General features: G+C 42.6%; 2 long non-coding RNA genes across 2 annotated transcripts in view; one reads left to right on the plus strand and one right to left on the minus strand.

Moving 5' to 3' along the window:
- The window catches only part of LOC143776476 (uncharacterized), a 163,636-nt gene that overhangs the window by 54,941 nt on the left and 94,290 nt on the right, over positions 1-14,405 (plus strand). The window contains exon 2 of the long non-coding RNA XR_013215840.1: positions 4,460-4,547. This is a non-coding gene — a long non-coding RNA (uncharacterized LOC143776476). The remainder of the gene's footprint in view (positions 1-4,459; positions 4,548-14,405) is intronic.
- LOC143776478 (uncharacterized) overlaps positions 1-14,405 on the minus strand; it is a 195,400-nt gene that overhangs the window by 44,212 nt on the left and 136,783 nt on the right. The gene's annotated exons all lie outside the window — the stretch shown is intronic.

The following is a 14,405-nucleotide window of genomic DNA, read 5'->3' on the forward strand; positions in this document are numbered from 1 at the left end:
GAGCAGCACTGTACTATGATGCTGTCTGGGTGTGAGGAAAAGTGTAGGAACAGGGCAAGGTGAGTATAACATATGCTGCCACCCACTCTTTTAGCATTCCATGAGATCTCCTCTTTGTCTAGGAATCTTCTGGGAGAGTTGGCAAGAGTGAATATTAACTACTTTGATATCAATAAAACAAGATGGAAGTGTTGACATCATAAAGGGTCCAGTTCTTTTAATAATGGCTGCACTTCTCAAGATATGCAAGTTAAATGGCTCCTAAGTGTCCTTGACATGCTGTGATATTAGTCCATATCATAGCTTAAGTGAAGTGCCTAGTACATTCCCTTTGATAAGTCCCTGCCACATTTTGCATTCAGGAGTCTAGCAAGGTTAAAGCTTAGCTGCCAGTGGAGGCTGAGGACGATACTTCCAGTGAAAACATCTGAAATTCATGCCCACAGCCTTGTCTAGGTTTAAAAAATACAGACATGTAAGACAAGTAAGCTTCTTTGGCTTGATGTAATGAATAATGTAGGAGCTAAATCCACGGCTGTGATTTTCTTTAGAGGTTAACAGTGTAAAATATTTTAAGGGAAAAAAATACCCAAAATATATTTATTATAAATATTTTGTATTTCTTTAGCAATGTCAAGCAAATTTGTAAGCAAATCTGTCCTTTTTTAACATTTCGCTTGTGTATGAATCCAGTTATTACTGCATCACCAGAAACAATTTGAGCGAAGGCAGCCTTTTCATTATATGAGAACCACCAGTTGGGCTTTCATCTTTTCAATGTTCCTCCACATCTGCACAGTATGTACATAGGGGAAGGTGTTTGAGAGCAAAAACTGAAATGATGCCCTAATTTTACTTTTCCATCAGTGCACCATCCCACTTTGTTTGACAAAGTTGAGGCTCCTATGAAGTGAGGCTTTATGGAAGGTGGACAAGGCAATCCTCTTTCAGTTCTCTTCAGCTCCTAGTCAACCACACATACATACTGCATATGCAGTCGTTAAAAAAGTATTTGACCCCTTCCTTATGTCCTATTCTTTTGCATATTTGTCACACTTAAATGTTTCAGATCACCCAAAAATTTAAATATTAGACAAAGATAGCACAAGTAATCACATAAATACAGTTTTTAAATGAAGGTCTTTATTGTTGAAGGGCCACTGTCACCCCCCCCCAGCCGTTATAAACTAAAAGAGCCATCTTGTGCAGCAGTAATGCTGCAGTCTAACAAGGTGGCTCTTTTAGTTTTGGATTCATTTATTACCTCAATAAAGCGTTTTAAAAATTGGCCACACATACCAGATATTGTACCAGGAGGCGGTCCGAAGCGTCCTGTACGAATCCCCCAACTGCCGTCACTCTTCTCTTCAGGGCCGATGGTACCCGCCCCCTTCGCGTTGTTGCTTCTTAAATCCGGCGCCTGCGCTGTGCGTGCCTGCCTGGGGCCTGCGCAGTGTTCTTTGTCAGTCACATCTCAGATGCCGGGTGCCTGACTGCGCCTGTGCGGGCAGTGCGGCCGCCCTGTTACTGAATCCCCGCCCCGCACTGTGTTATTCATTATGCACAGTGCGGGGCTGGCATTCCTGGGCATGCGCACTGCGCTGTTCAGGCACTCCCCCATCTCGGATGCTCTCCCATCTCTGACGCTCCCCCGCCTTCCCAGGAACCCCAGCCCCGCACCGTGCATAATGAATAACACAGTGCGGGGCGGGGATTCAGTAACAGGGCGCAGTCAGGCACCCGGCATCTGAGATGTGACTGACAAAGAACACTGCGCAGGCCTCAGGCAGGCACGCACAGCGCAGGCGCCGGATTTAAGAAGCAACAACGCGAAGGAGGCGGGTACCATCGGCCCTGAAGAGAAGAGTGACGGCAGTTGGAAGATTGATAGAGGACGATTCGGACCGCCTCCTGGTACAATATCTGGTATGTGTGGCCAATTTTTAAAACGCTTTATTGAGGTAATAAATGAATCAAAAACTAAAAGAGCCACCTTGTTAGACTGCAGCATTACTGCTGCACAAGGTGGCTCTTTTAGTTTATAACGGCTGGGGGGGTGACAGTGGCCCTTTAAGAGAAAAATAAATTCAAACCTACAGGGCCCTGTGTAAAAATGATTGACCCCAAACCTAATAACTGGTTGGGCCACCAGTTCTGGAGAAATTTTGTCCCACTCATCTTTGCAGAATTGTTGTAATTCAGCCATATTGGAGAGTTTCTGAGCATGACCTGCCTTTTTAAAGGTCATGCAACAGCATCTCAATCTGATTAAGGTCAGAACTTTGACTACGCCACCCCAAAGTCTTAATTTTGATTTTCTAAAGCCATTTAGAAGTGGACTCGCTGGTGTGTTTTGGATCTTAATCCTGCTACATAACCCAAGTGCTCTTCAGCTTGAGGTCACGAAGAAATGGCCAGACATTCTCCTTCAGGATTTTTTGGCAGATAGCAGAAATCATGGTTCCATTTACAACAGCAAATCTTCCAGGTCCTAAAACAGCAAAACAGCTTTAGACCTTCACACCACCATCATATTTTACTGTTGGTATGATGTTTCTTTTCTGAAATGACGTTTTACTTCTACGCCATATGTATTGGGACTTAGTCCACATTTGGTGGCATAATTACATGGTTGATAATCAGTTATGTTAACAATCATTGTGCCTTGTAAATATGCAGCAACTGATCAGACTATGAATGACCAAAAAACTTGTTCGTTGGCTTACTAAATTATTTTACAGGGCTACAGATTGCAGTTAGTTTGCATAAACTCATGAAAGAAGGCTTTAAATGAGTGTTGATGGACTTTAAGGCCTTATTCATGCATCCACAATACATGTTTGTGTTTTAGCTGTGTTTTTCATTGATAGAACACATACCCATTAAAATCTATAGTGCTATTCTCATGTCCATGTTTTTTCCCAGACCAAGTGCAAAACACATGGAGACATGTCTGTTTTATACTCTTTATACTTTATTATTGCTACGGAAAGCGGGAGCTTTGTAATTAATTTATTTATCCATACGTGAAAAACATTGATGACAACTGAACCATCCTTTCACGTACGTCTTTGAATACAGAGGTGTGAATGAGGTTTATGGCAAAGTAGACATAGTCAACAAGTTGGTATAGATAGGATAGGTAGACTATCGATTATGAATTGGGAATGACCCAAATTTCCCCTGACAAATGTTGAATTGTTTTTAAATTTCAATGCCTAGTCCTTTCATTAAACCACTGCCTATTGAAAAAAACATGAACGCTTGCCCAGAACAAGCCAACACGTGAATGGTGGATCATGTGAGATAGCTGTCAGCCAAACAAGCATTCTTCCAACAGCTATCACCTTTAGTCATTATTCCCCATTCCATTTCCTCCCTCAATAACAGTTCATTTAAAGGCCCTTTTACATTGGCCAATACAAAATGTATTGATATATAATTGTAAATATGCTCAAAATATGCAAATTGTCCATGTAAAAGGATCTTTAGAGATGTAGGTAGGAAGGGTACAGGCACATAAACTACCACGATGGGGAGGGCATCCAGTGAGCGCTAAACTTGAAGCTTCTCAAGCAGGTATCTCAAAGAAAACAGGACTTTAAAATGTAATGATCAATAAAGTGACCAGATGAAACAATACAATTTATACTTTATCAGCTACATAGACACATATCTAAAAATACTACTATAAGAAAAGTCCATAGACATTTTGACACTGTTATATTTAATGACAATACAATGACTATGTAGACTGAGAGATACTTGGAAAAACACTTCTTAAGAGTAAGGTTATTGGTTCAGTGCGGTTTCCGCAGTTGAACTACAGTATAGTTTTCTAATTTTATAGTTGTGAGGTTGAATGAAAATATTGTCCATGAAGTTCAAGAGTTCAACCGATAACCTAACATGTTGACCCAGAGGAAGGCAAAAAAACCACAAGTCAGATGCTAATTGCCCCATATTCAGGGAAAAATTCCTTCCAGACTCCACATACGGCAATCAGACTAGTTCCCTGGATCAATGTCCTATCACAGAGTTTAGTACCTATAACTTGTAATAATATGTTTTACAAAAACGGGCATTCATGCCCATCTTGAATTTTTTTTAGTGAATGAACCATTACAACATTATGTGCCAAAAGTTCTGTAATCTCAAGGAGAATAGTGCTGAAAGAGAACGTGTTTTTTTAATATAGAAAAATCGAAAATCGAATGCCTTTTCTCTCATTACTAGAACTTCATTTAGAAAGCTCAATGTTCCACATGTCCAAATTCTGGAAGGCTAAAATGATAATGAAGCTCTCAGCTAAGTTTAATGAGTAACACATTATATAGACATGTGCGTAAGATGATTATCACCACCACAGCTTTAGCCAACAGTAACTACAATCCATCTCATTTGTTCTTCAGAACTGTGTAATTGTAACAGACCTTTTTTAATTCTCTCTCATTGAAAGGAAAAGGTCCCTGTCTGGACAAGATAAGTCACGCTGGTTACATAATTGGTCCCATTGTGAGACTGTCGGCTTGGAAATGGACGCAAAGGTGAGCGAGGTCACAGCTATTATTCCAGTATCAGTGACACAAAGGAACCAGTATCCTCACATTTATTATACATTGGCAGAACGTTAAAGGCTTTATCTAGTATAATCCTTTAGGAAGAATCATCATCTCTGAATAATTTGAAGACTAATGAGATTTTAATGAAGGAATTTAATTCCAGCTGATTCTTGAGGTAATTTGCTGTAAATATTTAATGACCGGATTCTAGGAGTCTTCACATACATCTGTCAGTGATGTAGAAAAAATATTGGAAGACGGAAGGTAGATATGTATCCCTCAAATACTGTTATTACCAGGTTATTGAAGACATCTCATATTGTAACCTAAGGTTAGTAAGTTGCTGTTCATGGGGTGACTAATGCCTGGTATGCTGTATGTGATAGGTAACCAGTTCCCGAAAGAGAGGGAGAGGTGGTGAATAGATATATATATTTTTAAGAGCTTGAGAACTGTGTTCTGTACCTGAGAGCCACACAAAAATGCAGTATGATTCAGTCAGTCGTAGCCCTCTCCAACAGGAGCAAAGTTCCACAAAAACCGATATCTTCCCCTCTAAGCAAGGGCACCAAAGCAAGAGTCAGGGTCTGTTGGCTTCCTCAAACTAAAGTCAAGGGAGACCCAAACTTGTTCCCAGTGTGAGCCCAGGCTGCCACCCAAGCCATGTAGGTCAGCTCTCCTCCTGAGAGAGGACAGTCAGGGTTTTTTCATGGAGGAACAGAACCTGATGGCCAAACACTTCCCTCAAGACTCAGCTAGAGGGAACCCATAAGGGAAACGCACCTTGAAAAGTCCAAGTGACAGAGACACACATGCAAAGGGTAACACACAAGTGAGAACAATTAAATATGTCAGTGAATATATATAAACCCAGCTGACAGTAGGTTGGATATTGGTGTGTGCTGTACCTTTTATTGAAGTCACACTACCTTATGGCAAGGTTTGATTACTAGTGGATCAGTTTCTGGACATTGGGTGGATCAGACAAAGTTAAACACAATCAAGACTTTTCTTGCTCTTCTCAGAAGACCAAGTCTTAGGGTACTGTCACACTATACGATTTACCAACGATCACGACCAGCGATACGACCTGGCCGTGATCGTTGGAAAGTCGTTGTGTGGTCGCTGGGGAGCTGTCACACAGTCAGCTCTCCAGCGACCAACGATGCCGAAGGCCCCGGGTAACCAGGGTAAACATCGGGTTACTAAGCGCAGGGCCGCACTTAGTAACCCGATGTTTACCGTGGTTACCAGCGTAAAAGTAAAAAAAAACAAACTGTACATACTTACATTCCGGTGTCTGTCCCCTGGCATTCTGCTTCTCTCCACTGTGTCTGCGCCAGCCGGAAAGCACAGCGGTGACGTCAGACGTCACCGCTGTGCTCGCTTTCCGGCCGGCCGGCGCTCACAGTGCAGAGAAGCAGAACGCCGGGGGACAGACACCGGAATGTAAGTATGTACAGTTTTTTTTTTTTTACTTTTACGCTGGTAACCACGGTAAACATCGGGTTACTAAGCGCGGCCCTGCGCTTAGTAACCCGATGTTTACCCTGGTTACAAGCGAACGCATCGCTGGATCGCTGTCAAACACAACGATCCAGCGATGACAGCGGGAGATCCAGCGACGAAAGAAAGTTCCAAACGATCTGCTACGACGTACGATTCTCAGCAGGGTCCCTGATCGCTGCTGCGTGTCAGACACTGCGATATCGTATGGATATCGCTGGAACGTCACGGATCGTACCGTCGTAGCGACAAAAGTGCCACTGTGTGACAGTACCCTTACAGGTAATATGTAAATTAGTTCTTGAAAAGAAAGAGAACAGTCTCTCTAGAGCCACCCATTAGAAGTTGCTACCAAATAAGTCAATGATCAATCCTTTAAAGTAAAACTATCATTTTGGAAACAATATATATAGATAGATAGATAGATAGATAGATAGATAGATAGATAGATAGATAGATAGATAGATAATAGGAACACAGCAGCACATGTACATGAATCTAGGCCATGTGAAAACGGAGACAAATTTTCAATATGAATTATACCTCTCAAAAATATTTTTTCACAAATTTTTTCAAATTTTTTTTTTCATAAAATTTACAATTATAGATGAAATGAAGATTCTTAGCGCATAAATTGGCCAATTCATGTGTGCCCATCAACCATGGCAAGGTGATCTCCCTCTGATGGGTCCTACTCTACCGTACATGCCACTTTTGGGCCACCAGCCTACAACTACGGACAAAACATGTCACTCTAGGGCAAAACCTACAATTTTATGGGCAGGTAGAGCTGATTACCACCACCTGCAAGGTCAATGGGAGGAGTGCAAGATCAGTCTGGATGCAGCCAACATCCAATAACTAAATAGAGAAAAAAACAAACAACCAGCACTCCTAATGTGAACACGTGCAAAGCTGCAAACTGCAATATAGATAAAAAAGAACACAGCAGCACATGTACATTAATCTAGGCCATGTGAAAACACAGACAAATATTCAATATGAATCATACTTCTCAAAAATATTTTTTCATACATTTTTTCAAAATTTTTTTTTCATAAAACTTACAATTATAGATGAAATTCATATTGAATATTTGTCTGTGTTTTCACATGGCCTAGATTCATGTTGGCTGCATCCAGACTGATCTTGCACTCCTCCCATTGACCTTGCAGGTGGCGGTAATCAGCTCTACCTGCCCATAAAATTGTAGGTTTTGCCCTAGAGTGACATGTTTTGTCCGTAGTTGTAGGCTGGTGGCCCAAAAGTGGCATGTATGGTAAAAAAAAAATTTTGAAAAAATTTGTGAAAGAATATTTTTGAGAAGTATAATTCATATTGAATATTTGTCTGTGTTTTCACATGGCCTAGATTCATGTACATGTGCTGCTGTGTTCTTTTTTATCTATATTGCAGTTTGCAGCTTGCACGTGTTCTCATTAGGAGTGCTGCTCTGCACACTTCAGAATGATGTTTTGACCATTTGTTGGGGGTCTTAACGCCCAGATTCCCGCCGGCCATCAACACTATGCAGTGCCTGTATTATATAAAAACTTTTACTTTTACAAAATGACAGATACACTTTAATAAGGTTTGCAATGTGACTAGAAATATTAGCCAAAATATACGTTTGTCATCTTGGAGTGAGTTAATGGCATAAGGTAAGGTTAGTGCGGATACCGAGTGTTATATACTTAAAGGGAACTTGTCATCAGATTGTGCACAGTAACCTAGAGATAGTGTCTGGTTGGAGCCGATATACAGATTAAAATGATACCTGGGTTAATAATAATAATAATAATAATAATAATTTTATTTATATAGCGCCAACATATTCCGCAGCGCTTTACAACTTATAGAGGGGACGCGTACAGACAATAGACATTACAGCATAACAGAAATCACAGTTCAAAACAGATACCAGGAGGAATGAGGGCCCTGCTGTTCGCAAGCTTACAATCTATGAGGAAAAGGGGAGACACAAGAGGTGGATGGTAACAATTGCTTTAGTTATTTGGACCAGCCATAGTGTAAGGCTCGGGTGTTCATGTAAAGCTGCATGAACCAGTTAACTGCCTAAGTATGTAACAGTACAGACACAGAGGCTATTAACTGCATAAAGTGTATGAGAACATGATGGAGGAACGTGATTATGTTGTTGTTTTTTATTAATGGGCCACACAGGGATAATTAGGTTAATGCGTTGAGGCGGTAGGCCAATCTGAACAAATGAGTTTTTAGTGCACGCTGGGTTGATGAAATCTGTCTTGTGGTTGTTGTGTAATTTGTATTTGCGGTTTTCAGTGAATTAGATTCTCGTGCTTCGGGGCGGACCTATGGGCGGGGCTGTTTTTGGTGCTCTGTTCTCATATTCATCCTTACTGAACTTTCGGTGACCTGCCATCTATTTTAAATACTGTGCTTGCGCAGTTCATATTGTGATCTTTTTAAAAAAAAATTTACTACAGCAAAATGTAGTATCTATCGCTAGAACCTTCTCACTTGCTTGTTTTCCCTCTTTCGCAGTCCCCTCTTTGATTGACAGCTCCAGAGAATATGGGATATAGAGGGAAAACAAGTGGGTGGAAAGGTGCACAGAAATGTTTGGCCACACCAAGGGTGCACCGAGCTCCTGTGCTTGGTTTGAAGAGTCATTTTGTGCTACAGATTAACTTTAGGGTAACCACTGGTGGTTTAGGGCAAGTATTATGATTATTCTTGGAAAATGCCTAGTCAGGTTACTCCATAGAACATGTGGATGACAGCAGTCGTTTCTATGTGACTTCTTTGGACTCCTTTGTCTAGTTCTGTTAAAGAAAATAGGACCCCGAGCATACACTCAGTATGGATATTATTTGTAAATCCTGTGCAGGAGACTAAGTAGAGAGAAAAAAGTGCTACCTGAGCACAGAAAAGATAGTAAAGGTGTTGGTAATACGTGTGTGAACACCCACCTGAGTTGCTTGTGCAAGATAGACACAACGCTAGACTGGGCTTTGCAGATGGGTGGGATACTCCACTATGGTATGCCGCTTATCCGAGATGCGTGGAGATGTGCTTATTCTGGCGTAACCCCAAATCCAAGTGGAAGTCAACGGACAGATTCCAGAGGTGCTTCCGTCTGGGATGCCAATTGATCGGCAATTTTACAACATACCTCCAGCTATCAACTGGAGAGGTAAAAAATACTTTCTGTGCACTGAATGAAATCGTTTACTCCAAAAGGTTGTAGACATCAACGATATCCTGCATACCAATGAATGGAGTAGAACCTTAACTCTAAGACACTAACAGCTTTATATTGTAGAGGTTTGTGCTCACTCAGCTGCGGTGGAGGTAGGCATAGGAAGCGGTATTGCTGCAATGTCCAGGCAAGTTTTTTCAAAGTTCATAGACTTATCAGGATAGCAAACAAAAGAACAGCCTTTTCCGGCACAAGGTGAAAACACAAAGTAAAAAGTCCATACAATACAGTGGGTCCACCCGCTCAGGATAGTGTCCGGTTCTTTAAGGCTTAGTGTAGCGCCCCCACTGCCGCAGGGCCGAGGGGTACCCAGTACCGGGCCTCTGAGTCTCTGCTCTGGGGTTGTCACGGTGGCTAGACTCGGTCCGTGACCCTGCTGAGGGGCGCCCAATGAAAGGTGTGGGTGGTGATGCTTTAGTGATGTGGTGCAGGTTGCAGTAAATAAAGAGGACTCCAGGTTGCAGTCTCTTTACCTCTTTACTGAAGGCTTCAGGATCCTCAGTCCGGAATAAGGTTAACCAGGCTGCGCAAGTCCGGCCGGTCCGATGGCACCTCCAGGGTTCCCTTTGCAGGTGGAAATCTGTGCCTACCTTCTAGCGCTTGTGTGTTGTGGTCCTCCCCTGCTGTGCTTACGGGATAGTCCCCACAACTGTTGTGTCTGTTTCTGAAGTTCCCTCACAACTCGATTATGATGTTCTTCTTTGTCCCCCAGATGATATGGCTAGGATGCACCTGTATGACGGGTAGGCTCGGAGCTTTTCTTGGACCCTAGTGTCGCCCCTCTCCTGTTGTTGCCCCCTATGTCTTCTTAGGTGATTTGGGTGCGACAGCCCGCCTATAACTGACTGTCCTGCCGTAGGTTTGAAGTTAGGCCTGGAGCTCTATACTTCCTCGGTGTTCCGGCCACCGGCTGCGCGCCTCAGTAGGATGTTGCCTCGTCTTACAGCACGACTCCTACTGGTGTTTCTCCTTGTTGCGTTGATCTCGTTTCTCACTCAGCACAATAATCCTCACCTCTTGTCCTTTCTTAGGGTACCGCCGCGATCAGGTGCAGGCGCGGCCCCGTAACGTTCTCTCAGTTCACTAGGCCTCTGTCAGGATCCCACCCCTGACAGGGACCCCCCTGAATCTTCCCCTGCAACACCCTCTGCCACAGGATGTTGCCTGGTTCCAACCCAGTCAGCTTTCTTTCTAACTTCCTATCCAACCCCCAGTTTTACCAGATTGTGAGGAGTGGGAGTGGCCTAATACATAGCACCCTTAGCTCCCCCTGGAGGCCAGACTGTGAAGTGTATTGGTGTCTGTGATACCTGGTCAGGTGAACTCCTTCAGTGCCATCGGACGTACCATAGCCCCCCTTAGCGGCGGAGCATCAGTACTGCAACGACCAGGACTCTGGGGCGCTGCACTAGCACAGACCAACACACAGGAGATCCACACATCTCTAGCTGAGACACTAAATGAGACACTTGTCCTCCATTTTATTTGCTAAACCACGCCCCTGCGGTTGGGATATGTGAGCAGACATTCTCACCCATCTCTTATGACTGCTCTTAAAACCCGGCCCTGGAATGGCCTTAGAACTCTCTCACCACTATATGTGCTGGAGCATGCTTCCGAGTCACATCACCGCAGCTAATAACCGCGATGACACATGTCTCCCCTCAAGGACTCGGCCGGCGGCCATCTTACAATAGGTTCATCCATCAAGTATAATTTATCAACTATTTATGAAAGGAATGTCAGAATAAAAGCATCAGAAGCAATGGGATATAGCCATGTATGAAGATTTAGATTCCCTCATTGGTTTACTGAATTAATATAGCACTGTAGATATCAATTGTGTACAAGCATTAAAAAAATAGGTTGTAAATACAGTGAAATCAGCATATGTGTGAGCTGCATTGGGATTCTTGCTGACATTTCTATTCATTTACTTACAGATGAATCATCAAAGTGTTAGTTTTGTGCTAAAGGTTCCTGCATTAAAAAATAGCTTGATAAAAATCCATTCTGGAAGGTTAAATCCTAATTTTTGTTTTTCTTTTTTCTTACACCAAGCATATGTTGGTTCAGTTTTTATATCAGCTACTATGTTATATGTGTCTGGTGCACAGAAATGATTACCAGTGTGGCATAATTGCTCCGCTCTTCACTGACTTGCTATGAGGACAGAATATGAAATATGTAAACCGCGTACTGAGACCAATTTTCGTCTTCTTGAAGGGTCTGTTCCGAGTTATCAGCCATTTCAGGTTAGAGATAGGCTGAATGTAATGTGGGATTAATAAAAGGACATGTAAACAATTTTCTTCTAGACGTAATGTCTAAGACAGCTGGTGGTGTAAGCATGGGGGGCTGAACACATTTGTGTGGGCCCCTCACCAAGGTAACTATTTTTACAACTAGGGTGGAGCACCCTGATAATTGGCATAGGGCAACTTCAGCAACTTTGTTATTACTGCACAAAGACCAACACCGATGTTACCGCCATACGATGACTTTTTAGAGGTAGATACCAGTCCCGCAGAACATGTTAAGAGATATTGAGATTTGGTTTTTGGCTTTTATCCTAAGGCATGTATCAAGGCTCATTGGAGGGTCAATATTGACTTTTAGGATTGCTCTTCCTATAGGCGGCACTAGAGTTCTAGTCATCTCCCTCTCTGAAGAGACAATTTGCACATTTCCAGGGGAAGATTGGAAGGCTTAAAGGTCTCCTCATCTTGTCATGTCAGTCTTGACATGTCACTCTCCACAAGGAGAAACATTACCCCTTGAATATCAGTTAAAGATAGAGAGTTATATCGTATGTTCTTTCTGATGGGGTAGTTAAATTTTTCCATCCTTTTCCTGTGGTCCAGACCAACAAGAATACTTCTTCCAGCCACGTCTAGTCTGCAAAGTTTACAACAAAGAAATGGTTAACTTGTCACATACATTTTCAGTATTCCGCCCTATCCATTCCCATCCTGTACAAACTCGCAATCCCACTAATACCCTAATGTTCAGACCGCTGCTGCCTTGTTTGTCTCTATTACTGCATCTGCTGTGTAGCATAATGCTGCACATAGTAAAATTTCCCACCACTGCACTGTTCCCCTTATATCGTAAAATGTTACCGTTGTTCACGCTTGCTAATGACCTTGCCCCAAGAAAATATCGATGCCCACTGTGAGTGCTCTACCATGTAATAGCGCCCACAATTTACAGTCTAGATAGTAATAGATAGTAAACATGCCTCCTGTGTGCCCCTTTCATGGTTACAATATCCTATAATCTAAGTGCCCAATTAATATTTAATTATGTTACCTGAGTGCCCCTAAAAAGTAATAATGTCCTCTGAATGTCTCCTTAGCAATTAATACCGCTGGGACCCACATATATAGTAATAATGCACTCTGAATCCCCCCACAAACAGTAATAATGTGTCAAGTTCTTGCACATCTAATATATAAAGCTGAATGTGTGTGTATGTATGTCCGGGTTTGGCATCTGCACCGTCGCAGCTACAGCCACAAAATTTTGCACAGTCACACATCTGGACCCCGAGAGCGACATAGGCTATGCGACAAAATTTTAACCCCGCGCGTTCCAATTCACCAAACAATTTTGCCCCTATATACATAATGGGGAAAAAGTGAAAGGAAAAGTGTTGGAGGCAAATTGACAGCCAGGAGGAGATGGCATACAGGTATATACTATATACAGGGGAGACGACATACAGGTATATACTATATACAGGGCAGATGACTTACAGGTATATCTAATATATAAAGCTGAATGTGTGTGTGTATGTGTGTATGTGTGTATGTCCGGGATTGGCACCTGCACCGTCGCAGCTACAGCCACAAAATTTTGCACAGTCAGACGCGAGAGCGTCATAGGCTATGTTGTGAGGCAAAATTTTAACCCCGCGCGTTCCAATTCACGAAACAATTTTGCCCCTATATACATAATGGGGAAAATGTGAAAGGAAAAGTGTTGGAGGCAAATTGACAACTGCCAGATGTGAACAAGGGGGACTTAAAGAACAAGAGCAAGAGTATATACCGTACAGTTGCTAAGGTGGGGCCCCGACATGGGATACTCACCACACATGGGGATATGAACACACACACAAAATGCGCCACACACTACCACGTGCTTGAACATATATACCACCCTCAGCACACATTTCACCACACATGCACCAACCTCGCCACATTAAAGTCGAAACACAAAAGTCGCCGCTCAAAACTCGCCACCCGCAAAATTCGCCACATGCAAAACTCACCACATGCAAAACTAGGCTCACGCAAAACTCGCCGCACGTGCAAAACTCACCTCATGGAAAATTCGCCACATACAAAACTTGCACACGCGGAAAAATTGTCACATGCACAAAAGTTGCAACACATGCAAAAGTTGCCTCACACAAAACTTGCACATACTCAAAACGCACCACACATAAAACTCGCCACGCGCAAAACACATTAACCTGTCACATGCAACTCGACACACAAAAATTTGCTACACGCATGTCGCCACACAAAACTCATCTCACAAAATTCACTACATGCATGTCGCCACACGCAACTCAACACACTCAACCTGACACATGAAACTTGCCCTAAAACACACACAAGTCTGGTATTATCCTTCAAAAATAAAAATCTGATTAATAAGCGGACAAACTACAAGAGCAACAAATGAAATACGACAGCTGTCAGTCACATGACCTGTCTATTATGTGTATGTGTGAGCTAAGGCCATGTGCACACGTTCAGTATTTTTCGCGTTTTTTTCGCTATAAAAATGTGATAAAAGCGCGAAAAAAACGCAAAAAAAACGCTAACATATGCCTCCCATTATTTTCAGGGTATTCCACATTTTTTGTGCAAATGGTGCATTGTTTCCGCGAAAAAATCGCATCGCGGAAAAAAAAGCAACATGTTTATTAAATTTGCGGAATTGCGGGGTTCCGCACACCTAGGAATGCATTGATCTGCTTACTTCCCGCACGGGGCTGTGCACACCATGCGGGAAGTAAGCAGATTATGTGCGGTTGGTACCCAGGGTGGAGGAGAGCAGACTCTCCTCCACGGACTGGG

Source organism: Ranitomeya variabilis, chromosome 5 (genome assembly GCF_051348905.1).
Source record: "Ranitomeya variabilis isolate aRanVar5 chromosome 5, aRanVar5.hap1, whole genome shotgun sequence".
NCBI lineage: Eukaryota > Metazoa > Chordata > Amphibia > Anura > Dendrobatidae > Ranitomeya > Ranitomeya variabilis.